The sequence below is a fragment of the Equus przewalskii genome, chromosome 20, assembly GCF_037783145.1.
Source record: "Equus przewalskii isolate Varuska chromosome 20, EquPr2, whole genome shotgun sequence".
Classification (NCBI taxonomy): Eukaryota; Metazoa; Chordata; class Mammalia; order Perissodactyla; family Equidae; genus Equus; species Equus przewalskii.
The window spans coordinates 14941227-14966976 of NC_091850.1; the positions used below are offsets into that span (position 1 = coordinate 14941227).

At 40.4% G+C, this 25750-nt stretch overlaps 1 long non-coding RNA gene across 1 annotated transcript; it reads right to left on the minus strand.

Moving 5' to 3' along the window:
- Positions 1-654: 654 nt before the first annotated feature.
- Positions 655-25750, minus strand: LOC139077806 (uncharacterized). Its single transcript, XR_011530322.1, has 3 exons — positions 25617-25750; positions 3106-3140; positions 655-2386 (listed from the first exon to the last, which is right to left on the minus strand). It is a non-coding gene; the product is annotated as an uncharacterized lncRNA (long non-coding RNA).

The following is a 25750-nucleotide window of genomic DNA, read 5'->3' on the forward strand; positions in this document are numbered from 1 at the left end:
CCACATGCCACAACTAGAAGGACCCACAACGAAGAATATACAGCTATGTACCAGGGGGCTTTGGGGAGAAAAAGGAAAAAATAAAATCTTTAAAAAAAAAAAAGTTTAATCTTTAAAAAAAAAAAAAAAGAATTACTATAGAGCTACCCTATTCAAGACACCACATAGATCATTGGAATAGATGTAGACCACACAAATATTGACAATTTATCTTTTACAAACACGCCAGGGTATTTCAACGAGGAAAGAATACTCTTTTCAACAAATGATGTTAGAACAATTGGATATCTATCTGGGGAAAAAATTACCCTTAATCCTTACCTCTCAATATACACAAAAAGCTAATTCAAAATGGATCATAGACCTAAATGCTAAAGCTAAAATTACAGCATTTTTAGAAGAAAATATAGGAAACTATCTTTTGACTCCTATATTATGCAAAGACTTCTTAGGTCATATAAATCATGCATCATAAAAACATTAATGGATTGGAATTCTTCAACATTAAAAACTTCAGTTCTTTGCAAGATCCCATTATGAAAATGAAAAGGAAAGCTACTTTGGAGAAGATACTTACAATACACATATCTGACATAGATTTTGTATTCAGAATATAAAAAGAACTCTTACTTCTCAATATTAAGAAGACAACCCAGTTTTTTTAATGGCCAAAAGATTTTAACAGATATTTCACACACACAAAAAAAACATACAAATGAACAAAAATCACATAAAATGATGCTCAATATTATTAATCATCAGGAGGATGCAAATTAAACCTGCAATGGATATCACTAAACAGCTACTAGAACAGCTAGTTAAAATAAAGGTTGATAGGGGCCATCCTGACAGTGTAGTGGTTAAGTTCGCATGCTCCACTTCAGTGGCCCAGGGTTTGCAGGTTCAGATCCTGGGCACGGACCTACAAACCACTCATCAAGGCATTCTGTGGTGGCGTCCCACATACAAAATAGAGAAAAATTGGCACAGATGTTAGCTCAGGGCCAATCTTCCTCACCAAAATAAAAAAACAAAGGTGAGGAATGAGAAGTGTTGGTGAGGCTGTGAAGCAACTAGAATTCTCATACGTTGCTGGTGAGAATACAAAGTATTACAACCACTTTTGAAAATAATTGGAAATCTTGTGAAGTTCAATACATACTTCCCACATGATCCAGCAATTCCACTCCTAACTATTTTCCCAAGAGAAATGAAAACATACGTCCACAAAAATACTTGTACACAATTGTTCATAGCAACTATATTCCTAAAAGCCTGAAAATGAAAAAAACCCATATGTCCCTCAATAGGAGAATGGATAAACAAATTATAGTATATTTATAACATAGAATACTATACTGCAATAAAAAGGAATGGACTAGTGATACAACAAAATAAAAGAATCTCAATAACACACACTGATCAAAAGAAACAGATACAGAAGAGTACGGTACAGGGTGCATTGCAGGGTCGGCACTAACAGGAAACCGAGAGTGGGTGTCTGCCTAAATGTGCATCTTAGGCCCCTCACTCGCACCACCCTAGGCCCAGCCTGAAAGTACTTACTGTATGATTCCATTGATGTGAAATTTTAGAACAGGCCAGACTAATCTATCATGAGACAAAGCAGACCAGTGGCTGCCTTAGGGCAAAAGTGGATGATGTTTACTGCAAAAGGCTCCTGGGAGCTTCTGGCAGTGACGGAAATATTCAGTATCTTGACTGGGGTGATGGTTAAATGGGTGCAAACATTTGTCAAAATCCATTAAACTTAGAATAGGTGCATCTTATTTTCTGTAAATTATACCCCAATAATCTGACCTTTTTTTTTTTTAAAGACATTGCACGTGCTCCACTTTCTCTCTTCTGCCTTGCTGCAAGCTGGAGTGTGGAGGAGGTAGGGATAAGCCAGCTTCACGCATGGCAGAACAACAAGGAGCAGGAACCTGGACCCCAGAAGCCCAGAGTCCCTGATGGCTAGACAATTGATCCCTGGAGAGAAATAAGTCCCTGTCTTGTTTGAGTCACTGCACTTTTGAAACATTAGCTAAAGCAGCTTAGCCTGAGCCCCAACTAACACAATTACATATAATTGAGTATTTTTATCAATCACTTTCATGTGTAATAGGCTCATCCATTCCAAATAGGCTATGAATTCTTCATAAGGCAGGCCTAGAGAAAAATGAATCTTATTCTCCAAATCACTCAGGACACACAGGCGCATCAATCTGAGCCACACCCCATGCTCTGCTCTATCACGCACAGTGCCTCGTCTAATTGAAGCCTGCGGAGGTGGCCAACACATTTTGGCAGGCTGATTCGTGCCTTCTCTGCCCCAGGAATATTCAACAATTAAGCAAACATACTGGAGTCATTTCATGATCTCCTGTGAAAAGAAAAAGGAGAAATTTTTTTAAGAACCAACAGTACAAATAGATAGTTAAAAACACAATAAGAACCGGATGAATTCTTAAGAATGATTAATAATAATATTGAAAAGTTCACAGAGTCCATATGGCACCAAAATAATCAACCAGTTTAAAAGAAAAATGTAATTGTTTGGATTATCAAAACACTACCTACACACACACACACACACACACACACACACACACATTGCTTTCAAATTTTAATTCATTTCACTGATATCGCATAAACAAACACCCCTATACCATTCTTCCCCCTCACCACTAGAATCTAAATTCACTTATACTTGGGAAAGTTAAAAAAAATAAGGATGATAGGGGTTCCTTCAAGTGGCTAGGTGGTAACAGTAGTTTTAGTGCAATTTATTCCTCCAACAAAAGTACGATGAAATGAAGGAAGAGTGGGTGCACATTAGTATTATAAATTGATGACTGGATCCTTTTTCACATTAAGCACCTACTGTGTGCAGGTCCTCATACAAAATTCTAAACAAAGATAGGTAGGCTAAACCCACCCTTTATAAATAATATTCCTGTTAGTCCTTGCTCAACTTTTGTAGAAGAAAGAGGGGATTGTTAATTTTTTTACTTCTTAAAAAATTGGTGAATTGAAATTTCAGGGCTCAGAGATTCCTATTTTCTCAGAAGATGCTAGTCTAAGTCCCTCTGTGGCACTCACCATCATTTCCGGAGTTTGAGGCTCCTATGTATAACCTATTAAATGAATGAAGGAATAGAATTAGTTGAAAAGCCATGAATCCCCATAGGACATTTGAAATCATTAGATATTTCACCAGAAACTTTTTCACTAGCTTTTTCACTTAACAGAATTCACTTTAGAAAGCAGAGCACTTTCTATTTTAGTCCTATCAAATTTTGTTTTAAAAATTTCCACTTCTAAATATTTAACATGTTTAGCTTTTACTTCACCAAAAAATTCTTACAACTAATAAATTGATTCAATAAATGTGCAGGATACAAAATCAATAACAAAAATATGTTGCATTTCTATTCACTAATAACAAACTATCAGAAAGAGAAATTAAGAAAACTACCCTATTTATAATTGCATCAAAAAGAATGAAATCCCTAGGAATAAATTTAACCAAGGAGGTGAAAGACCTGTAGACTGAAAACTATAAAATACTGATGAAAGACATGGAAGAAGACACAAATAAATGGAAAGATATTCCAAACTGAAGGACTAAAAGAATTAATGTCACTAAAATGTCCATACTACCCAAAGAAATCTACAGATTTGATGCAATCCCTATCAAAATTCCAATGGCATTTTTCACAGGAATAGAGCAAACAATCCTAAAATGTGTACGGAACCACAGAAGACCTCAAATAGCCAAAGCAATCTTGAGAAAGAAGAACAAAGCTGGAGGCATCTCACACTCCCTGATTTCAAACTATATTACAAACCTATAGTAATCAAAACAGTATGGTATTGGCATAAAAACAGACACATAGATCAGTGGAACAGAACAGAGAGCCCAGAAATAAACCAATGCATATAGGGTCAATTTGACAAAGGAGCCAAGAATATACAATGGGATAAGGACGGTCTCTTCAATAAACAGTGTTGGGAAAATAGATAACCATATGCAAAAGAATGGAACAAGGCCACTATGTTTCATCAAACACAAAAATTAACTCAAATGGATTAAAAACTTGAATGTAAGACCTAAAACCATAAAACTCCTAGAAGAAAACATAGGTAGAAATCTCCTTGACATTGTTCTTCGTGATGACTTTTTTAATCTGACACCAAAAGCAAAAGCAACAAAAGCAAAAATAAACAAGTGGGACTACATCAAACTAAAAAGCTTCAGCACAGCCAAGGAAACCATTAACAAAACGAAAATGTAAGCTACTGAATGGGAGAAAATACTTGTGAATCATATATCTGATAAGGGGTTAATATTCAAAATACATAAAGAACTCATACAATTCAATAAGAACAACAAAAAACAACCTGATTGAAAATGGGCAGAGAATCTAAATAAACATTTTTCCAAAGAAGGCATACAACAGCCAACAGGTACATGAAAAAATACTCAACATCACTAATTATCAGCAAAATGCAAATCAAAACCACAATAGGATATCACTTTACACTTGGTAGAACAGCTATTATCAAAAAGACAAGAAATAACAAGTGTTGGTGAGGTGTGGAGAAAAGGGAACACTTGTGCACTGTTGGTGGCAATGTAAATTGGTGCAGCCACTACGGCAAACAATATGGAGGTTCCTCAAAAAATTAAAAATAGAACTTCCACAGGATCCAGCAATTCCACTTAGGGGTATTTATTCAAAGAAAATGAAAACACTAATTCGAAAAGATACATGTACTCTCATATTTGTTGCAGCATTATTTATAATACACAAGACATGGAAACAATCTGAGTGTCCACCGATGGGTGAATGGATAAAGAAAATGTGGTATATATGATATATATACAATATAACGTTATTCATCTATTAAAAAAATAAGGGAACTCCTACCATTTGCAACAACATGGATGGACTTTAAGGGCATTATGCTAAGTAAAATAAGTCAGATAGAGAAAGACACAAATATTGTATAATCTCACTAATATGTGGAATCTACAAAAAAAGAAAACAAGGCCATAGGTACTGAGAACAGATTGGTGGTTGCTTGGTGGGGGCAGGGGGTGAGCAAAATGGGTGAAGGGGGTCAAAAGGTGCAAACTTCCAGCTATAAAACAAATAAGTCCTGGGGATGTAATGGACAGCACGGTGACTATGGTTAACAACACCATATTGCATATTTGAGAGTTGCTAAGTGTGTAGACCTTAAAAGTTCTCATCATAAAAAGAAAATTTTGTAACAATGCATAGTGACACATGTTAACTAGACTTATTGTGGTGATCGTTTCACAGTATATACAAATAAATCATTGCGTTGTACGCTGGATACTAATATAATGTTATATGTCAATTATATCTGAATAAAAAAAGAAGAAACTTGAAATTCAAAAAAATAATAAAATTTTTAACTTTTAAAAAGGCAAAAATAAGCAAAAATTAAGAATTCATTGATAGGATACAGTCATTCTTATTCCTCCCTTCCGTCTGAATGAAATGCCTACATTACTCATTATTAGCCAACTTGGAATGAAGGAACCAAAACTGAACATGCAACCTTCCAGTTCTTAAGAGAGACTGCTGTCTTTAGTCTCATTTCTTCATTTTATCTCTGAGAACTTAAAGAAATCCATATTGTATTAAGTCACAGGTATTAAGAAAGACCTTTGCTGTCTTACAGACACTTTGTGCTTACAGAAGTAGTTTTCTGCAATGCAGTCCATCTATTTATAATATGAAACATAAGACAGTTAATGTAATTCCTACATAACCACTAGCAAGGTTTCACTCTGGTGTCATCTTTAGGAAACAGGAGGAAACCCTCATACACACATAAACACACACACATCTCCATCTTCTTGCTAGATTTTCCTCTCAGATTGATTAGAGTGATGGCACTGACAAGGTACCAAACTCCTAGCTAAGAGATTTCTTTGGGGTCATAAATTGATAACTCCCCTAGAGTCCAATCATCAGCGTGGCTCCTATCCTTTCCTTCCCATGCCCCTTTGGGATGGCATATCTTTTTCTCTGAGTAGACACAGCTAAAGAGGGAACGTCCTCTCTTTGACACACACTTTCACCCTTCTGCCTACCCCTTCATGTGTTACCCCTCAGTTACAACTCCAAGGGAAGAGAAATTATTCATCTAATCCATCTGAGCCCAGGACTTAGATTGGACAAAGGCACAGGGAGCGATTGTGACTTGAAAGCAGGAGCCCTTGAATGTTCTTCCTGCCTCCATGTGGAACGCTGACCAAGGCTGGGCTCCAGGGCTCACCTCCTCAGTCACAACTAGTTAGCTCACCTGCTGACTCTTGCTCTCTTTCCATCTCACTGCACATCTATCACTCCTTCCCTTCCACCTCATCTGCTCATGATAACAGGGCTTTTATATGCAAGAGCAATCAAGTAGGAAACCTCACTTAGGCCTAGAGCCTAAACTATTTTCCAATACAACTCTTATAAAATGAGATTATTGGATGCTTATCAAATATTAATAAAGTAGTGTATTAGCCAGCGTTCTCCAGAGAAACTGAACCAACAGGATATAGATACGTACATACATACACACATACATATAAGAGAAGATTCATTACAGGAATTGGGTCACACTATAACGAAGGCCGAGAAATCCTAGGATCTGCCATCTGCAATCTAGAGAAACAAGAAACCCAGTGAAGTAATTCAGTCCAAGTCTGAAGGCCTGAGAATCAGGGGGCTGATAGCATAAGTCCTGGGCTGAGTCTGAAAGCCCAAGACCCAGCAGCACCAATGTCCAAGGGCAGGAGAAGATGGATGTCTCAAGTCAAATAGAGAACAAATTCACCCTTCCTCCACCTTTTTGTTCTCTTCAGGCCCTCAGTGATCTGGATGACGCCCCCACATTGGTGAGGGTGATCTTTACTCAGTCTACCAATTCAAATGCTAATAATCTCTTCCAGAGCCATCCTCACAGACACACCCAGAAATAATTTTTTACCAGCTAACTGGGCATCCCTTAGCCCAGCCAAGTTAGCGCATAAAATTAACCATCACATGCAGTATTTAGTTTCCCATTTGCCTATTGTTTCCTACTGTGTGCTTCCTCAATAGGGATCTCTCAAGGAAGGAAACGGAGTTATAAGGAGTCCCAAATGCTACCCTGAACCTCCAAGAGGCATCATGAATGTCCCCTCCCTGTCATCCTGCATTGACTAGACTGCAACGTGATACTCAAAACAACCGTGGTGTCGTTATGTGCACAATACTCTCTAATTCTCAATTTTCACATACAACACTGTGAGGTTAGTACAACAGAGATTATCAACTCTGTTTATAAGAACAGTTCTAAGGTTAAGAAGAATTAATTGGCTCATACAATGAATTTATAGAAGGGCCAAGACAAGAGCTGAGATCTCTAACTCATAGGTCAGGACATTTCCTGCATGGACTACCACAGTCTCTCAAGGTTCACTTGCTTCTAAAAGCGAGTAATGGAACTATCTTCAGGAAACAGATACAAGGGGGGGATGTTGTGAGTATTTGGATATAAGCGAGGGTACAAGTGTGTATCTGTGTGCACGCCTATGTTGGCAAAGGACCAGAATATAAAAGGGATGTATACATCCTTTGACAATTTTAGTGGGTCTTATTATTTTTGCAAATTATTCCAAGGCTAAACTTGTCCATTTCCCTGCCTCTTGGAAATTTGCACAATAGCAAGAGTCCTCATAATCTCTTTCTGTTGAGTGTTCTCAGTTTAACACAGGGAATCCCACCAGATTCCCCCTCCCACAGGAAGTAATCGAGAATATTACGACATGTAGTCATATGATTTCACGTCCTTCTTCTTTTCTTCTGTGAATAGACAACATAATTCGAAGGAAAAAGGTTTCGTTACTAGTAGTATAAAAGTTCACTTGCTGATATTTTCTCTTCCTGGCACTTTTTATCTACCAAGTACTACTTTTAAATTGGAATTGTACAATTAAACTAGAGCATGCCCAGAACAAATAAAAAACTGAGAAGAGGGGCCACCCACTTAGTGGTTAAGTCCAGTGTGTTCCGCTGCCACAGCCCAGGTTCACAGGTTTGGATCCCAGGCACGGACCTATACCGTTCATCAAGCCATGCTGTGGTGGCAAGCCACATACAAAATAGAGGAAGATTGACACAGATGTTAGCTCAGGTCTAATCTTCCTCAAGCCAAAAAAAAAAAAGAGGAAGATTTGCAACAGGTGTTAGCTCAGAGTGAATCTTCCTCACCAAAAAAAGAAGGAAAGTGAGAAGATAAATGAAGGTCATCAAGCAACTTTGTCAGGATAAATAAACAAGTCAGCCCAAGGATGGTTGGCTTAGAGATCTAGCTAACACTTCAGGACAAAAGCAATAACCATGGTTATTAACAGTAACAGTCTACACACAAAGTACAGCCAGACTGTAGATATGGAGCAAAGGGACAATAACAAAAACATCAAACAGACTTAGCAGGTAATGGAGTTTCAACAGCTAGAGCGAAACCAAATCACTCTCCCAGTTTATTCCCATAGAGAGACTTTGTTTGCCAAGTTCCCAGCGTGACAAATGCTGCCAGGGATCTCCAAAATGAGCAGACCAGTATGAGTGTTGACTGACTTGTTAGGTGTGGAGCAGCTGTCAGACACAGCTCTAATGCACAGGGTATGTGTTCCATTTGCTCATGGTTGTCATTTGGCTAAAGGATCTAACCAAATTTGCATATGCTGGAGTCTTAAGTAGTGTTCTCAGCAAACATCTGGATGTATAGTTAGAGTTGTAAAATGAATTTCACGGCATTTCCGTGAATTATGTATATCACTGCATCTGTTCATCAGTTGCGAAGCTCAGTTGCTCACAGGATGAAAAGCGGTCTCAGTCCCGAGACCTTTGCCAAACAGCATAACCTTGAGGTAAATTGAGTCCTCCATCTGTTAAATGATGACAACAATGTTACTTTACCCAGCTTGATTTTGTTCTGAAGCTTAACCAATTCATCTGTTGGTTTTTTCCCCATCAAATCCTTATGGAGCACCCACTAGTTTTCTGGCCACTGTTTGAGGGCTTGGGGAGGAGGGGGAACGGGATACAGCAGCAAACAAATAGACAAATATCCCTGCCCCATAGCGCTTACATTCAGGAGTGGGGGAGGTGTGGGGGGAGAAGACCTAACAATAAACAAATAAACAAGAAAAATGTGTAATATGTGCAAATGTAAAAAATGCTATGGAAAAACTAACGTCTGGAAGGGAGATAGGGAGTGTCAGGGTGACGCTGGTTTTCTGTTTTAAATGGAAGGATCAGGGAAGTCCTCACTGCTAAGGTGCCAAAACGATTGGAAATATTTCATCGTTTGTATCTTCCCAAAGGATGGAAAATACTCATTTAAGTCAAGAGAGTTCATTTTAGGAGGAAAAAGGCAGCCTACCCTTCATTGTGACCACCCTGTTTCAATCCTCTTCTGAAATGAATCATAATGAATTATCCGAATGCTCGTGAGTCAGTACTATAAGTTGTTAAGGATTAATCAAAATTTTTGTCCTGGGATCTTATTAGTTTTCCACTAGGGGAGTAATGAAAGGCCCATCTTTGAAGAGAGACCATAGAACTGAAATTTGGGGCTGTGAGGGTCCAATCTCCACTCTGCCTATAAATTCTTTTGTACACAAATTGCTGTTTTGTTTATTTGTTTTAATAGACCTCAGAACATTGGAGAAGTGAAGTATATGAAACGAAAATCATAAAATAAATTAGAAAGGGAAAAGAACTTTTCAGTACAACTTCTAATGGAAAAACTCTAAAAAGAGATTTGGGGAATGAAAGTGAAGTAATTTGTCAAGTGAGGAATGAGAAGCAAATCAAAACATTCGGAAGAGAGTGCACACTGGGCAGGAGTATGAGGAATGGGTGAAGATTAAAAAGAAATGCGATTTCCTTGACTGGAGCCAAAATACTGAAAAGGTTATTTGTAGATGATGAAAGAAAGAACGTAAACCAGAGCCAACTGAAGGATCAACTTGAGGATGGGAAAACTTCATATCTGATCTGAAACTTCAAGGAAAAAGGCGGCTAAATTACCCTAACTCTATAAAAGAAATCATGTGGTTAAAGCAACAGTCAAGAAAGAGAATTTGAGAAGTAAATTCGGAGAGGAAAGAGCAAAGTTCTTCAGGGTCAAAGATAACACCAACAGGACTGAGGAGATAACATCAAGATAAATTCTAAGGCTGATCTGTTATGCTTTTCTGTACTTTCCAGAACTGGTATTTAGTATTTTTATAATCAGAAATAAAATGTAAGTAAATATGAATATAGTCTGAATGAAAGACTACAATGCCAGAAGAAAAGAGAAAGCTAGAACTAAGAAGCCAAATAAAGCCATTGCCCCAAGGTCAGTGGTCTGATGACCATCTATTTCTATTAGAAATGTTTTGTGTAAAGGAAGGCTGTGACTTCATAAAACATTCAGACAGAGCCCCCTCTGCAGGTTGCTTCATTTGTTATAGATGTTTCTGCAGAGCAGAGGACTTGTTCAATCATAAGGGGCATAGAGCAATAGAGAGGGTCATGCAAGACAAGAATCCAAACCAGCAGCAGGACTACAGCCAAAAGAGGGTCATTACCCTAACCATTCCAGCAAGAAAGCTTTCGGCAATATCCCAGGAAGAAGAGATTGGTAGCTCACACTGGAATGACACTTTGAATCTGTGGTTTTAAAAATCTGGGCTAGAGAACTCTTCCAACAAAACCTCATCACAGCCCCCATATAAACAGATAAAAGAGGGTTTAGCTCAACTGTGCTGGAAAAGGCTAGAAGTCCACCTTCTCAGAGTCTCCCCCAGCCCCTGAAGTGCTCCTCTGGGGCACCTCTGTGGAGTCCCTAAGCTCAGTGAAACATGGCTTGGAAACTATTGGCTGTAAATCATATTAACACGTTAGGTGTTTAATTTACTCTACGGAGGAGTACCCATAAATATACATATATTTACATAAATAGACAAAAATATATTCATACCTTTAATGTATAAAAATGAATTTACGTTAACTTTTCAACAAGGCTGATCTCTCTCTGTCCAACTTTAGGGTCAGTGTCTTGATGGGTACACCAAGCTACGGGGTCATACTGAACAGGCTGCCTAACGGTCCAGCTCCATGAGAGTCAACTAAATGACACTCATCCTCTGCGTAAAGGGAGAGCACATTCAAGGACAGTCTGTGAAATCCAATGACAAGGTCATCTGAAAGTCTGAGAATGGCGTTTAGAAAGTGAAAGAAGCAGAAGTAGGACAAAAAAGGGCCAAAGTAAATCTAAAACTAGACACAGTCTTTTGCCTAAGTACACTCTACATTAATCGTTTATTGTTCTCTGGATTGTTGGGGGTTTCTTTATTTAGCTAATTTGCTTTTGCATTTTTTTGCCCCGATATTTTCCATTTACACATCTTTATCAAACAATCCACAGTGACATCTACATATGTGATTTTCTCTGAATTGCTGAAGAACGCAGCCCACTGATGTGTCAGAGACAGAGGTCTATTGAGATTACTATGAAAAGGCGTTGTGGAGGGTGATAAATGGTCCACATCGGACTCTAAGATAAATAAGCCCCAAAGTCCCAACTCTAACTCAACAGTAACGCATAAGGGAAATGAAATCACAGCTATTTATCCATTTTATTTGACATTTTTTATGGGTTAAGAAAAATAAGAAGAGCAGTCTTAGATCAGTACTTTCCATGAAGACAAGTTCAGGAAAAAAAAAAATGAGCTGGTTTATGAGTTGACTCTTAGAACAAATGGAAAAATTCAATGCGTGCATTCACCCATTTAGACTTCTAAATAAGAACTGTGTGAGAAGGCCGAGAGTTCTTCAGGAGGCTCTAGAGAACCTGGGGGAAGTGCCTCTCCAGCCCTCTCTCACCCTCACGTCCTCTCAACAGCAAATGGGGCTGTCTTCTTTCACCATCTAGTTGCTGAGGCCCAAAAACAAAGACATACGAGCCAGGGTTCTCTGAATTTTTAAGGAACTGGAAACAGAGCGGGGTGAGGGTTGGGAGAAGGAACCGCTCTTTCGCTTTCTAATGAAAATCCCTCTGAGGGAGGAAATTCCCTGTCCGTTCAAATTAAAACCAGAAATCAGAGATTACATTTTTGAAAAAATTGTCTTCAGGTACTATGAAATGGAAGATCATTTTCAATTTTTCTAGGAGCCAGCTTCACCAGCTGCTTAAGCCCTTTGTAGTTCAGAGGTTTTTCAGGCAATTGCTGGCTGCCAGCCAAGCACAGAAATGACAAAAACCCATTTTTAATAAAGGCCGCCATGTTGATATCCTCTGGAGAACTCAAAAGAGAGAGCAAAAAGGTGTCCGTGGGATTCCACTCAGCAGAGGTAGGTTTGGCTGGAACGATACATTTCAAAGAGTTTTATGATCCAGTTACAAAAAAGCAGCATTGGGAGGAGCTGCTGTCTGGGTTCTGAATGAGCACTAATAACACGCCTAGTTGGGGGTTTGGGGAAGGGAGTCCACCGCAGTGGAGTGTGGAGATAAAAAATGGAACAACACACTTAGCTAAACAAATTGTTACTGTGCCTGTTACATGCCGCTTCTCCTGGGGCCCTTGAGTAAGTCTCAGGAAGAGTCTAAAGGGAAAATACGACGTCTTTGTTTCTCCAGAAGAAAGAAATATCTGATTTCTTCCTTTAAAGCCTCCAAGTGAAAATAGGAAAAATGAAATTTTAAGTCTCAGTAAGTTTTCCTCTAACATCTCTTGTGTTGCCTTGAAACTTTGTAGTTCCGTTTAGACTTAACAGTCTAAATTTTTCAAGGATTTCTGCCGAGCTTTTGTTCAAAGCAGCAGCACAAGGTCGTCTAGGGAGAAAGAGGTGGGGAGGAAAGATCCAAAAATAGAAAAATCCTTATCATCTCATCTCACGAATTCTGCACCAATTAAAGCATCTTCCCTAGCCCACTTACCTCCATATTAATCAGATTTCAAAAGCTCTATATTGAATACACTTAAAGGGAATGGGAAAAGGAAAATCCATCAAAACTATCTTGAGACAAAGGAGTGTTTTTCTAGAGCTTGATACAATGCCCCTCCTTGACCGAATTTTAGTCAGGCGCCTCTGAGCCACCCTTTTTGACTAGGCCCCATCCCTGGGCATGTCTTCTAGAGCCCAGTTTTAGCAAGAATCCTGCTAAATCCATTTAGAGAGAATCTCTGCCCAGACTCCTCATTGTCCACCCTTGGCACTGTAGGGGAGGAAGACAATTCCTCTACCCTCTAGGTCCTTCTGGCTGGCCTAAGAATTATATTGACATGAGACAGAATAACGGGAAAATCAAACAAAGTTTAATAACATGTATACATGGGAGAAACCCAGGAAAGCTGAGTAATTTGTCAGAATGGCTGAAGCCACCACCTTAAATACCATCTTCAGCTAAAGACAAAGGAGGATGTTGGGGGTAGTGGTTTGGGACTTCAAAGGGGAGGAAGTGGGGCTGGCTCCACATGGCCAAGTGGTTAAGTTCGTGTGCTCCACTTAGGCAGCCTAGGGTTCACCAGTTTGGATCCTTGGTGCAGACCTAGCACCACTCATCAAGCCATGCCGTGGCAGCATCCCACAGAGAAGAACTAGAAGGACTTACAACTAGGATATACAACTACGTGCTGGGGCTTTGGGGAGAAAAAAAAACGAAAGAGGAAGATTGGCAACAGATGTTAGCTCAGGGCCAATCTTCCTCACCAAAAAAAAAGTAAGGGGGAGGAAGGCAATTTACATGGATGTGGAAATGCAAATGTTTGTTAAATAAGTGTTTGCTGGGCCACTTATAGGCAATGTGATCAGAGGGACAGAATTTTGATAAAAATGAACATGTGGGTGTCTTTCTATCACATCTATTTTACATTATACTATAGTTATCTTATGGTATTAGGTCCTTCCTGGAACAGGCCTTCTATCTTAAATTCTTTTAGACAGTTAGAGGGAAGGTCAAACTTTCTTTCAGAGTCTTTTGTTCTTAAAAATAATTAAGGCAGGGGCCGGCTCTGTGGTCGAGTGGTTAAGTTCGCACACTCCACTGCAGCGGCCCAGGGTTCGGATCCTGGGTGCGGACATGTCACCTCTCGTCAGGCCATGTTGAGGCAGCGTCCCACATCCCACACCTAGAAGGACCTGCAACTAAGATATACAACTGTGTACGGGGGGGTTTGGGGACATAAAGCAGAAAAAAAAAATAATCAAGGCAAAGAGACACATTTCGGGGTGGCCAATTCTGATCCCCCACAGTATCTGTTCTTCAGCAAGAATCCTGTTAAGTCAGTTTAGCCAGAACTCCCCTCGCCTTATTCCTGGTGCATCCTCTTAGTCATTGTCCATCCACTGACCCCAACCCTTCTCCTTGGCGATGAATTCCAACTTGCCCAGGCTGTATCCGCAATTGAGCCCATATGAGAGATCTATACTGAGGTTTCTTTTCACTTATTGCAATAGTCCTGAATAAAATCTGTTTTTACTGCTTTAACTGCTGTCCAGCTCTGGCTTTATTTAACAAGCTTATCCCTTCCATCAGGCTTGTACATAGGAACCTTGACTGTCTTACATGGACAAGGCTGTTTGTTTATTCACAAAATGGCAAGAATTTTGCTTCAAACAGATGGTTTGACAGAGATCCGACAGAGAATGGTTTTATTTATTGAGAATTCACAGAATCTGATTCTGAGTTCCACAGAATCAATTAATTGTTTCGTCTCAGTTTTATAGAGCAATCATGGGCTCCCTGACACTGTACTTGATAGAGGTGCTGTGGGATGAGAGCAAATTGGTAAGAACCCCTTAATGCCAGGAGTCTCCCAGACTCTGTGAAGGGGCCCCTTGCTCCTCAAGCCCTGATATTTTTCTCCCTAAGAAATCTAAATTTAGCACTCTTGTGGCTTTCTTTCCCCATAGCTAGATCTTAGAGTGGAATGCTAACCAATCTGTCAAATCACTACATACAAAAATCTTCCAGGGTCCTCATTTTACAGATGTGGCAACTGACACTCCCAAACATTTATATACTGCTCCCGACACTCGGTAACATCTCCCAGAGGAGTGATGCACTGCATGTGCAAACAAGCAAAGTTCCCAACGGATAAAACAAAGGAAAGAGTTTAATTTCAAAATATGTTCACATAATAGGCCCTTCTAATGAAAGAAAATAGGTCAATGAATTATTTTGCACCATAGAGACGAAAAGAAAACCAAGTTATCTGATTAAAATCTATCTACTTTCAATTGGTTTAACTCCACAGTTAAAAATCCATCTTCTTTATCAAAAAGGACAGTCTTCATGGGGGCTGGCCCGGTGGGATAGTGGTTAGGTTCATATACTCCGCTTTGGCAGCCCAGAGTTTTCAGGTTCAGATCCCGGGCACAGACCTACGCACTGCTCATCAAGCCATGCTGTGGTAGGCATCCCACATATAAAGTAGAGGAATATGGGCACAGGTGTTAGCCCAGGGCCACTCTTCCTCAGCAAAAAGGAGGAGGTTTGGTGGTAGATGTTAGCTCAGGGCTAATCTTCCTCAAAAGAAAAGAACAATCTTTGAAGTCTAAAAAAGAGAATAATTATGATTAATAGGGAATTGAGAGAAGACAGGTTCAGGAAATAGTTAAGAAAGCAGGGTGTCAGATCCAGACAAATGACATCTTAGAATAACAATAGAGCTCAATTTGCTGAGGGCCCACTACGTGGCAGGCACTAAGTCCTTTACAAGGGTTAACGTGTTTAATCTTCACAACAACTTATCTGATAAGTACTATTATTAAGCATATTTCACAGACAAGGAATCCAAGTTCAGAGAAGTAAATAAGTTGCCAGAAGTTTCACAGCCAGGATTCTTGCCCAGGCAGGTTAACTGCACTCCTCTCCACTATATTATACTGAGTTCCGAAGGAACCCGTAGATATGATAACTAAGACACTAATCTCAGGGGTGAGGGGAATACATAAGGTTGGGATAAGGGTCAAAAGACTTGAAAAGGTCAAAGGTTCTGATTTTCAAAAACAGACAAAAGAAGATTATGAAAAAGATATCCCCGTAATTCTGACATCAAACCCCAGGTAGTGCACATCTAAACAGACAGGTTATGAACTTAGCGAAGAAAGTGGTAGGTACTAAGTACCAGCCCAGGCTCATTAAGGGCAAGTCATACCTTCTGATAGGGTCACTAAAATGGCAGGCCAGGGAAATTCTGGAGACAAAGGACATCTGGGATCAACAACACATTGGCAATATCTGTCTTAATATTCTTAAAATCGTAATGGATAAATGTGCTTAGTTGAAAAAATATTCCTAAAGAGAGTTGGCTAGTACAGGTCCATCAAATAAGAAGGAGGTCTTGAGTGGTACAAAGCTCTCACTTAGTCCTCTTGAGCTTCTATCAGCGTTTAGGGTGAAATATACCTTTCAAACACAAAGATATCATGAAGTTTGGAGGTATCACAAGTAGAAAGATTAAGAGAATAACATTTGAAAATAATTGTTGATAGGCTGGAACAATGGATCCAAACTCACAAAATAAAATTTAATGGAACAAATGAAAAATATTACTCCTAAGTTCAAAAAAAAATCATTTCCAAAATAAAGAATTGCCTTGAAAACAGTTCATGTGAAAAAGACTTCAGGGCTTGCGTGGATGATGAGCTCAAAATAGGCCCTCAGCATGAGCCTGCTGCCAAAAGAGCTAACGCAGTCTTAGGCTGCATTTAAAAAATGTATCTGCCATTCCCCTGAGTTCTGATCACATCCAGGACTGGATTTACTGTGATCTAAAACCCATTGGAGATGTGCATTGGAGAGGATCCAAGAGGGGAGCAACAAGTATTGTGAAGGGTCTAGAAACCACATTAAGAAGCATAGTTGATAGGACTTGTGATTCCACATGTCCAAAACTCAACTTGCGATTCTCCCATCACCCCATCTGTTTCTCTTCCAGTAGGTCTACCCATCCTTCCTCCCAACCTGGAAACCTAGATATCACCCCCTAACCACCCACCCCACTAGTGACAATTGATCCCTTAATCCTGTCAATTTCTATAATAAATCCATTCTTTTCTCTCCATCCACCCTGACTTATTTGGTTTTCAACGTCCATTGCTTGGACTATTATAAAAGCCTTCCAACTGTCTCCTTGTTTGTCTTGTGTCCCTTTAACCCACCTTCATCACTATAAACAGAGTAATTTTATAAAAAGTCAAATACAAATTTGTTCCTCTGCTTTAAACCTATTGTCTATAAAGTCCAAACTCCCTAGCATGGCCTCCAAGGCCCTCTACCATCTGGATCTTTTTCCCCTTGGCCAAACTCACCACTTCTTGATTCTCTCCATATACTTTATACTCCAAACACACCAAATTCATTGCACTTCCCATGGATGGAATCAGATCTGTAAATCAGTCCTACCATGAGAGGAGTGAGTCTGGAGTGTGGGGTGCAGGCCACATGGGTAAAGCCTGAGCCCACAGCTCCTAGGAGTATCCTCCTGTGTGGCCATGAAAATATGCCACTCAGATCTTCTGCTACAGGGAGCATAATTGACTGAGTCCCCTGCTGCTGCTCCTCCAAATCCACTACCTCATTCACGCAGAGGCCACAGTCCCTGAGAGCTGCTCTCCATCTGAGCAGGGCAAGTGTACAAGGGCAGACCCATCCCAAAGGGATGCAGCACTCCTCTAATGGGCAACTTTGGCTTGAGGTCTGAAACTTTCTGGGAACTGTGCTACAGTGGGAGAATCTTCCTACCCAATCATCTTACCTCCCCTGCTGCCCTTCACAGGTAGAAGAGCTGCAAGGTGGTCTGGAGGCTCCTACTGCCTGCTTCTGCTCCCTCTCCCAAGCAATTTTTTGCATATTTAGTAACATCTTGACATCCACTTCTTGGCAGACAGAACAAACACACCTTCTGTGCGTGTCTCATAGTTTTACCTTTCCTGAATTTTATTTAGTGTCTTTTCATCAAAGCCTTATCAATACATTACCATCATGTCAACATATTACCTTAAAAATTATTGAAAAGTACCTCTTTTTAAAGAATGTACTCAGGAGGAAAAACTGTTCTCTTTCCCATTTATGGATTTGAACATCACGCTTTGTTACATCTCCGTGCTCTTTTTTCTACCTAAAATACCTTTATTCTGTTTGTCCTCCTATAGACTCCTACTCGTCCTTCAAGACCCAGCCCCAGAGTCCTCTCCTTTGTGAAGACGTCCTTGATACACCTATGACTATGTGATTAGTCTTTCTATTGGGGCAGTTCCTATTACATTCTCTATGATTATGCTGTCTTTCTTAGTCAACACTAAACCTTAACCTATTCCTTGGAATATAGCAGGGCTCAAAATTTTAATTGAAATAAACAACAGTTATTTAATCTGCAAATGATAAGACTTAATGAGGACACAACTACCTGCAAATATTTGAGGCCTTGTCACCAGGCACTCACATCAGGTGTTCTCAGACACTCTCAATGAGTACTTTGGGATGGTATGAAAGCAAAACCTGGAGCGGAAGCCTCCGCTAAAAAAAAGAAAATCAAAGGATCAAATATAACTGATTAGTCTCCGCCTCCAACATGAAATTACTGTGGTCTGAAAGTGTTTTTACTCCACAAGGCACAGCAACAGTATAGGCATGCTCTGATCTAGCAATCAGGTTTTAGAAGACAGATAAGTAACAGAACTCTTTTTCATTGGCTACCTGTAGCAACAGTGCATGAAGGTAGCACTTTCGTTTCTTGAGGCAATCTTAGAAACATGGTTTACAAGGATCATTTCTCTCCTGATAGAATAAATTCCAATTTCAGCATTCTTCTCTCTGATGCTAACCCTAGGCCCAGCATGGACCATTCCTTAAACTTAAATTCATAATATATAAAGCAACAGAAACCAATCTTAATCCTCTGCTCAAAGTTTCTAAGAAAATGCCATAACTGGCTCATCAAAATATTTTCTCAGGTGAAAGTTTCTTGTTTTGGGGAGCAGCATTCTCTTCTGCTTGATTTCTGTTTTGATAGAGCTCTTGTGGGAATTTCTTTATTCTCACTAGTAACAACCCTTTCCTACATACCTGCACGTGTTTCCTACTCCTAGGCAAATTGAAGCTCAATTAGGAACAAGTTCTGCAGCCTCTCTACCATAATGTCTCCCCAATTTTATAACATCCCCGTTACACACAGAACACCATGTTGGGACAGGAAGTGCCTGCTCTACACTCCACAGCCACCGGTAACTACCTTTCATCGCCCTGTGCTTGTGTGGTTGTTTTATTGATGTTTTCTCCCACACGTCCCATAAGGTTAGGTAGAGTTTCTGTCTGTTTTGCTCAATTCCTAGCACCATAATAGGCTCTCAGTAAATATTTATAGAGTGAGTGAAAGTCCTTGAGAAGAAAAACATTGTAACTCTCCAAACTGAGATAGGAAATGAAACATGAGAGTCTATGAACTCAGAGGCGAACCATGTCCCATCCTATTTCTTCTACAGCAACATTGACATCATCATTTTGAGGGAACGAGGAGGTAGAGCAAGAACAAAACTCAAACATAGATAACGTAGCAGGCTACATAAGGGCCTCCAAAATAGCCAGGCCCTAATCCCTGGGACCTGGGACTGTTACCTTATGCGGCAAAATGGACTTTGCAGATGTGATGAAGTCAAGGATCTTCAGATGGAGACATTATCCTGGATGACCTAGGGGCCCGAAATGCAACACAAGGGTCCTCATAAGAGGGAAGCAGAGGGAGATCTGACACAGAGACAGAAGAGAGAGGTGACATGACGACAAAGCAGAGAGAGATTTGGAGATGCTACATTGATGGTTTTGAAGACGGAAGAAGGGGCCATAAGCCAAATAATGTGAGAATAAAGCTCTAAAAGCTACAAAAGGCAGGGAAATGAATTCTCCCCTAGAGCGTGCCAAGGGAGTGTGACCCAGACAACCCTTGGTTTTAGTCCAGTGAAACTGATTTTGGACTTCTGACCTCCAGAACTGTAAGAGAATAAATGTGTGTTGTTTTAAGCCACCGAGTTTGCAGTAATTTGTTACAGGAGCCATAGGGAACTAACATAGATAAAGGACCATCTCTTGGCACAATCTGTAACATTGGTAATCATGAATATCTAGCAAGGCTTACGATGTAGCAAGCTCTAAGTCCCTTGGTGTATTGGTTCTTGTGAACCGCGTATATAGCATCTATGAGGGAAGTACTATTAAGAGCCTCAATTTATAGGTATAAAACCCATGTCACACAATGAGCACAGTACAGAGCTGGAATTGGAAGCAAAGCAGCCCACAGTCTAGAGTTTGTTCACTTGACTTCTATTCTTTAATGTCTACCGTTCACGCGTCTCTTTTGTATTCTGATATGTTTGGGGGATGAGGCGATGTGATGGGCCACCCAGAAACTACACCGTTACACCGATACATTTTGTCTGTTACCATTATATCATTGACTTCAAAGGGTCGTTTCAAATATTTCCTGCTTAACAGCTGGAAAAACTGAGTCATCAAGAGATTAAGGGTACTCAACAAGCCTGTGGCAGCACTGGGAACAGAGCCACTGCTGAATGGCTGGCTCCACTTAAGCAATTACATCATATTTAACATGCTTTCAACTCTTCAAAGCACCTTCACACCTTTTATCTCTTCTGAGTCTCATAACAATTCTGCAAGGTGAGTAAAACAAGTATTATGACTTTCATTTTAAAGAGAAAGCAACCAAAATACAAAGGTAGAGCAAAGTTCATACATTCACTCTGCTAGTTTGTATGTTACCAAGAATAGAGCTCAGGTCTCTTGTCTTCAGCCCTGAGCTCTCTCACTCATCCACACTCAGCCATCTCATAAATGGTCTAGCACCGTTTTCTGGGATATTCTATAAATGATTTCAGAAATAAGACTTACCACTGGAACAGGTCCTATGTAGACCTGTGATATCCAACGTGGTAGCCAATAGCCACTAGCTACATGTGACTATTGAGCACTTAAAATGTGGCTAGCCCAAGTTGAGATGTGTTGTAAGTGTAAAATGCACACTAGATTTTGAAGGCTTATTATGCAAAAAAATAAAATAAAGTATCTCGGGGCCAGCCCGGTGGCGCAGTGGTTGAGTTCGCACGTTCTGCTTCGGCAGCCCAAGGTTTGCCAGTTCGGATCAGTTTGCCAATTTGGAAGCAATTAAGATGCCCATTAGTAAACTAACTGATAAATAAACTGTGGTACATCCAGACAATGGAATATTATTCAATGCTACAAAGAACTGAGCTATCAAGCCATGAAAAGACATGGAAGATCCTTAAATGCATATTACTAAGTGAAAGAAGCTGATGTGAAAAGGTTACATATTATATGATTCCAACTATATGACATTCTGGAAAAGGCAAAACTGTGGAGATAGTAAAAGGGTCGGGGGTTAGGAAAGAGAGAGGGATAAATAAGTAGAGCACAGAGGATTTGTAGGGCAGGGAAACTATTCTGTATGACACTATGATGGTGGCTACATGTCATGACTCATTTGTCAAAACCCCTAGGATGTACACCATCAAGGGTGAACCTAATGTAAACTATGGATTTCGGGTGATACTGTTGTGTCAATGTAGGTTCACTGATTGTAACAAATGCACCACTCTGGTGGGGGATGTTGATAGTGGAGTAGGCTGTGTGTATGGGCATATGTGGGGGCAGGGAATATATGGGAAATCTCCATACTCTTTGCTTAATTTTGCTATGAATCTAAATCTGCTCTAAAAACTTGTCTATTAAAAAAAATTACAATCAAAAAAAAAAGAAAGAGAAGACAGGTTATGATGGTTAATTCTATGTATCAACTTGCCTGGACCACGAAGTGCCCAGATATTTGGTCAAATACTATTTTGCGTGCGTCTGTGAGGGTGTATTTGGATAAGGTTAACATTTGAATTGGTAGACTCAGTAAAGTAGATTGTCCTCCCTAATATGGGAAGCCCTCATCCCATCAGCTGAAGGCCTGAATGGAATAAAGAGGCTGAACTTCCCGCAAATAAGGGGGACTCCTCCCACCTGACTCCTGGAGCCGGGACACTGGTCTCTTCTAGCCTTTGAACTCAGACTGAAACATTAGCTTTTCTCGGGTCTTGCCAACTACAGATCTAGGGACTTGTCAGCCTCCACAACCATGTGAGCCAATTCCTTACAATACATAATTCCTTATAATAGATCCTATTGGTTCTGTTTCTCTAAAGAACCCTGAATAATACACAGGTCTATAAGAATTGCCCTACAAGATACTTCATTAAATGAAAAAAAAATTTTTAAAGAGTCATACGGGTAAAAAGAAAGAAAGTAAAAGAAAAGAAACCAAAACAACAAAAATAAAAACAAGACCTTTATCCATACAGTCTTGTTTGTATACAGAATATCTCTAGAAAATAGAACAAGAACCAGGTAACCGTGATGACCTCAAGAGTGGGAAATTAGGGGCCTGAGCAAAGAGGTGAGTGGAATACACAGTTTTCACATATGCCTTTGGTAGCCTTTAGTTATTTTTCTTTGAACACGTGTTTTCTATTTAAATAAATACACTTGGAATGAGAAGTTTAAATGCCTTGACTAAAAATCCCTGTCAAGAAACTTAAGAACAGTCAGTTTAAGGAAGACTCTTCAGCTTGTGAACTTGAACAGGGAGTAGCCGGCCAGAGTTTTGTAGCATGAAATGATATTTTGCTGCCTCAAACAATGGACTTAAGGCTCACTCCATGTCTGAAAGGACATCAGCAGGGACAGACCCTGAGGACCAAAGGAAGGACACTATGCCCACACCTCCTTCGCAGAATCACACTCTAACCAGGCTCACCCCTGCCCTTCTCTATAGGAAGGTGGATGGCAGCGGGGCAAACCCCAGAGCTAAGCTGTAGACAGGCCCATGAACCCCTTCTCCCTCCCCTTGGGCAAAAGTGACATGAGTCCCCAGGTGGGGAGCCCCAGACGCAGGGCTCCTCTCCTCCCCGACACGTATGCCAGTGACAGCAAGGGATCTCTGACAGCTGACGCAGGATCAACTAAGAACCCTACGAGGCTGGTGGCCAATTGGGAACCCAAACAACTGAAGGGTGAGGATCCAGGCAGGGCAGCCTGTTTTCACAATATGAACCAGGTACTAACTATGGTACCAAAAACCTTTCCTTGCTCGTACAAAGTTTTCAAAATGAACTGGTTATCAGAAGAATCTAGCTCAGTGACACAGTTTTACAAAACATACCGTCACACACCAGTTTACCTCCCGATGAGACATTTTCTCCTTTCCATAGACAGGGAAGGACAGTGTTGACACCTATGCCCTTGATTCACGAACACGCATGCTAAGTCGTTCAGAGTGATTCGCTACCACCCCCTGGACATGTCTCATCTGCCATCGACAGTGTTCAGTAGACATTCAGGAACTGTAATCACAACAGTAGAGGTTGGAATACATGCTGAGCAATCCCTCAGGTCCTCTATAATTTCAAGAGAAAAATCCCTGTTTTTCTTGGAGGGAAGAGGGTAAAGCATTGTTTGTAATGCTTTCATCACACGGACACAGTTTAGGAGTCGCTTACTAGCTATTTGCCTGTAGACTTGTAACCTAATGGCTCTCAATTTATTTCCTTGTCTGCAAAGTGAGAATAATGATGCCTTTCTCGCGGAATAGTGATAAGGACCAAAAGAGATAACATATGGGAAAGCACTTAGTACTCTGTCAGTCACTGGATTTAATTTCCTCTCCTGAGAAGAGGAGTGCAGATACTTGTACAGCATTCTGCACACAGAAAATAAGTGACACCTTCTCAATCCACTAGTAGCCTTACAAGCTTTTCACGTTGTCTCCATATTTCACCTGAAATTTTGACCCATGCATTTCTTTTGATGTCATCTGGAAACTAACAGAACAGAGGACCACTAGGTACCTTGCATGCTGGATGTCCAATCTCCAGTTTCCAGGACATGTTTCAGCAAAGGAGAGCCTCTGTAATAAAGGCCATGCCCAGGTAGTGGCCCAGCTCTTCATACGCTTTGACTCTTTTAATTCTCTCAACAACCCTGTCGTAGGTCCTGTTATTTTCCACCATTTTGCTGATGGGGAAGTTGAAGCACAGAGAGGTTAATTTGCCCCAGGTCACCCAACCAATATGGCGGACCTGGGATTAACAAAATCCCTGTGCTTAATCACTAGCTTAATCTGTCCTCAAGAGACCGACGCCCTGCCAGCCTGACGGCAGGAAGAGGAAGAGGCCAGAGTTTGAGGTCAGGAAGGAAACACAAACCCTTATCTTCTCCTCAAGCCCGCCTTCAATGTAAGGTTATCTTTTAATTCCACGTCTGCCCAATTCTCTAATCTGTTAGTTCTATTCTCCCTGAATCTTTGATCCCTTAATTTAAATTAGGGTTCTATTTTTAGATGTTTGACCTGGGTCTTCTTTTCCCAGATTTTCTCTCCACTTCTGCCTCTTGACCCTTGCTTTTCCCAGCTCGCTGTTCTCCATTCACCTTCCAAGCTCCCGACTCTTAATTCTGCTCGAGTTTAGTGGGTCTATTCACTCTCCCCCAGTTCACCTCTGGATTCTCGACCTTCCTAACTTTCTCCCTTCAGTCCCTCTGCCTAGAATACCCTTCCTCCTCTCCACCTCTCAACACCCACGTGCCGTTCAAAATATAGGTGAGTCCCGCCCCTGCATGAAGACTTCCTCTCATGATCACTCCTGCAAGGAGAGATGTCGCCTCTCTGGATTTCTATGGTCTGCTTGTGACAACCTTCGGCAAGCATTCAGTGAGTCTCTTCAATATTTTGAAATATCCCATCTCACCTAACACAATGCTTATATACGTTAGAAGCCTGATGGGCTGTGGCTAATACTGATGTTCTAATCAAGCCCGCCAGCTATGCCAGCCATATACACTCTGTCTCCATGTGGGTCAATTAAAGGCCCACTGTAAAATTCACATTCATAAAACCCATGTCTACACACGATCATTCTTGTTGCCAGCAAAAAGCAATACAACTACATTTTGCAAGCAATTGAGAAAGAGAGCTATTCCTCACACAGAGACAGAAGAGAAGAAAATATTCAGTATGAGGAGGAGGAGAAGGGAGAATGGCGATGAGGCAACAAACGGCAAGGGGAAAAGCTGGAGAGCTGAATTTGGGTCAGTCTTAAAACAAAGAGACAATCCCCATGCCAAAGCCTATTCTAAAGGAGAAGAGAGGTTCAAGACAAATTCTGTGGATGCACTGAAAAAGCATGTCAATGAATTCAATATTATTTAAACTCCTGCCGCATGTTATGAGACAGTTACAGAATCACACCCATTTTTCATTGGCTTTTATTTACTTTCTGATTCACAAATATATATTTGTACAGCTCTGAGGGAAAAAAAAGAAGCCACGGTTTTGTCTATATTATTTTGTTTGTTTTTGCTAATCATATTTAACTAAGAGGAGTTTTCGTTTTTAAATAAAAATAAGTCAAAATAGAATTTGAAGCCAAGTGCCGCTTTCCAAATTCACCAGACCATTGCTAACTCACCGAAGTCAGGAAGCAATAATAATTCTTTCTCTTCAGAGAGCGCCTTTTCTCCCCAGGAAACTTCAAAGCTCTCGGCTGACTGACGCTGGGGCTCTGCAGCTGCCAGGAAAGAAATGTGGCTCCACTTACCTCAA